The following is a 3,808-nucleotide window of genomic DNA, read 5'->3' as shown; positions in this document are numbered from 1 at the left end:
GGCTTCAACGGATTGGATGAGGCCCATCCACATTGGGGAGGGCAATCTGCTTTACTCAGTCTACCAATTTAAATATTAATCTCATACAAAAATACCCTCATAGACACACCCGGAAATAGTGTTTGACCATATATCTGTGCACCCAGTCAAGGTGACACCTCAAATTAACCATCACACCTACTGAATCAGAAACTGCATTTTAACAAGATTCCCCAGATGATTCACAGGCACACTGAAGTTTGAGAAGCACTAGTCTAGTCTATGCGCACAAGGATCTCACAGAAACATGAACATATAACTACAATACGGCACAGCTCCAATTGCAATCCAGTCAGTCCAAGATAGAGTGGTGACTGCCATAGAAAGCAGTGAACAACCTCTTGAACAGGTCAGGAAAGACCTCACAGAAACCTTCACAGAAGAGGGGCCCCTTGACTAGGCATTAAAGGTGAATAGGAGTTTCCCATGCATGGCCTCTGCAGTCAGACTGCCTGGATTTGAAGCAATAACTCTGCCACTTACTAGTTATGTGACCTGAGATGAATAATTTAACCTCACTCTGCCTCAATTTCCCTATCTTTAAAATAGGGAAAATGATAATACCTACTCAAAAGGTCACTGTGATAATTACATAAGCTAATATATGCAAAGTTAAAACAATGCCTAACACTTACAATGCACTATAAAACATAAACTATCATCATGTTTTTAGATCTTCTAATCCACAAAGTAGCTAGTGTTTGTAGTTCATTTTATTTAATATTAGATTTGCCTCTATGCCATTAACAACGGCATCACGCTTCATATATAAGCTTCCTGGATTCTCCTGACACTAAGGTGAAATAACCAAATATAAATGCAAAGGTCCTTAGAAATCCTAGGCTAAACCACAACAAGGACCCTCAATAATCATAAGAAATGACATTTATTGTGTGCTTACTTCAAGCCAGAAACCACCATAAGCACTAAGCTATACTAATTCATTTAATCCTCATAACAACCATTTGAGGTAGGCAGTGTTGTTATCCCTCCTTTGCAGATGAAGAGACAGAGACACAGAAAGGTTAAGCAATTTACCCAAGTTCACAGAGATAGTAAGCAACAGAGGCAGTATTTACACCCAGGCGTGCTGGCTCCATAGCCTACACACTTCTACACACTTAACCACTAGGTCACACTGTCTCTCAACAGGCTAAAATTTCAGGAGAATTTAGGAAGATGATTTATAAATCTGGGAAGTGCCAATTTTTTAATCATACGTCTGTAGATCTGACAAGCACAGAAGATGTAGACTAGTCTTCTCTTTCCACTGTAAGTTCAAAATGACAAAGGATTTCAAAGACTCAAAAAATATAGGGTAGCAAGATCAGAGGTCTACCCAAGGGAATCTATTTCCTATAATACGGTAATGCTAGTAGGTATACCAAATAGACCTACAGAAGTACAAAATCTCAAACACAATAAAAATTTATTTCTTGTTCAGGTAAGAATAAAAGGTAGATGTTCCCAGCTGACAGGTGGCGCTGCTCCTCACAATTGTTCCATCCTGTGGCTCCACCGTGCCCAGGTGGAGTCATCTGCATCCAGTCAGTAGAGCAGGAAAGAAGGAACATGGAGGAAGCATCCCCGCTTCTCAAACGTTAAGGCCAGGAAGTGTCACATATCATCCCCATTCACATTCTATTAGTGAGAAATAGCTACATGGCCATGCTTAGGTGCAAAAAGGGCTGGAAAATAAACAGAAACGAAATTGAGTTATTTGTAGTGAGGTGGATGGACCCAGAGTCTGTCATACAGAGTGAAGTCAGAAAGAGAAAAACAAAAACCGTATGCTGACACATATATATGGAATCTAAAAAAAAAAAGAAAAAAATGGTCATGAAGAACCTAGGGGTAAGATGGGAATAAAGACACAGACCTACTAGAGAATGGACTTGAGGTACGGGGAGGGGGAAGGGTAAGCTGGGACAAAGTGAGAGAGAGGCATGGACATATATACACTACCAAACGTAAAAAAGATAGCTAGTGGGAAGCAGCCACATAGCACAGGGAGATCAGCTTGGTGCTCTGTGACCACCTAGAGAGGTGGGATAGGGAGGGTGGGAGGGAGGGAGACGTAAGAGGTAGGAGATATGGGAACATATGTATATGTATAACTGATTCACTTTGTTATAAAGCAGAAACTAACACACCATTGTAAAGCAATTATACTCCAATAAAGATGTTAAAAAAAAAAAAAAGGGCTGGGAAATTTCACCTCAGCTGGATAGCTACTTAGCAGGGACAACTACATACGATAGAAAGAGAAGCATGAATTTGGGGGTACAGCTAGCCCCCTCTGCCACATTCTGCCCATGGGGATCAGGTGGGCTCTCCATCACTCAGGGATGCATGGTAGTCTGTGCCTGTGGGAGATGCTCCCTGGGGAATCTGATGGGAAAACAACAGACCCCGTTTCTACAGCATATCTTAGTCACTGATGATCAGGAGGACAATGCTGTTTGAAAGTACTAGATACATAGATAAACCAGTCTCCTAAACCTGACTGGAAAACCAAAATTGAGGCTCTTGTAATCCTCACCCATCTCCTAGTATTAAAAAAAAAAAAAAAATCTGTGCAATCAATACTTTGTGCTTACTTAATACCTGCTGATCAAGATAGCTGATGAAAAATATTTCTGGCATCAGCACACAAGTATTCTCAGTCATTTTAGATGAAGAAAATGATCGGAAAGGTTAAACTCCCAAGTAAGTGATTAATATGCAGTAAACTGGGACTTCCCTGGTGGTCCAGTGGTTAAGACTCTGCACTCCCAATGCAGGGGGCCCAGGTTCGAACCCTGGTCAGGGAACTAGATCCCGCACGCCGCAACTAAAAGATCCCACATGTTGCAACTAAAGATCCCACATGCTGCAGTGAAGATTCCGCATGCCACAATGAAGACCCAGCACAGCCAAATAAATAAATAAATATTTTATAAAAAATACAGTAAACTGAATGAATGGCGTGAATTTCAGTTCCTTAAAACCAGCACTTCTCTAAACTGAGTTCCCACTGACTCTCAGAAGAGCAAAAAAAAGGGTCTGTTGTATTCAGTGCCAGAGTACTTCCTTATAAATATTTCCCAAATTATAATTCTAATACTAACTATGGCTAAATGTGTGGCCAGCACAGAGAAAACATAATTTTAAAGGTCTCTGATCTAGAGAATCTATTTCAAGAAAACACAAAATAAAAATGCAACTTCAGTCATGTATTTTGTCCCTTCTAGGGAAGCTCATTACCATATTATAACAACATATCCAGGCAGATCTGAGGAAGCCTAGGAAATACTTTTCTTGCCTACTAGATTGTTTTGCAAAGTTAGATTTTTTTTTAACATCTTTATTGGAGTATAATTGCTTTACAATGGTGTGTTAGTTTCTGCTTCACAACAAAATGAATCAGTTATATATATATATACATATGTTCCCATATCTCTTCCCGCTTGCGTCTCCCTCCCCCCCACCCTCCCTATCCCACCCCTCGAGGCAGTCACAAAGCACCGAGCTGATCTCCCTGTGCTATGCGGCTGCTTCCCACTAGCTATCTACCTTACGTTTGGTAGTGTATATATGTCCATGCCCCTCTCTCACTTTGTCACAGCTTACCCTTCCCCCTCCCCATATCCTCAAGTCCATTCTCTAGTAAGTGTGTGTCTTTATTCCTGTTTTACCCCTAGGTTCTTCATGACATTTTTTTTTTCTTAAATTCCATATATATGTGTTAGCATACGGTATTTGTCTCTCTCTTTCTGACATACTTCAC

The 3,808-nt window shown here is 40.6% G+C and overlaps 1 non-coding gene across 1 annotated transcript; it reads left to right on the top strand.

Annotated features, from left to right (window-relative positions):
• The first annotated feature begins 2,779 nt into the window (after positions 1-2,779).
• TRNAG-CCC lies at positions 2,780-2,852 on the top strand. The gene has a single exon. It is a non-coding gene; the product is annotated as a tRNA-Gly (tRNA).
• The last annotated feature ends 956 nt before the right edge of the window (positions 2,853-3,808 follow it).

Source organism: Monodon monoceros, unplaced genomic scaffold, assembly GCF_005190385.1.
Source record: "Monodon monoceros isolate NGI ecotype Baffin Bay Population unplaced genomic scaffold, NGI_Narwhal_1 Super_Scaffold_20, whole genome shotgun sequence".
Classification (NCBI taxonomy): Eukaryota; Metazoa; Chordata; class Mammalia; order Artiodactyla; family Monodontidae; genus Monodon; species Monodon monoceros.
Note: the sequence above shows the minus strand (reverse complement) of the source record. Positions and strands in the feature narration are given on the sequence as shown.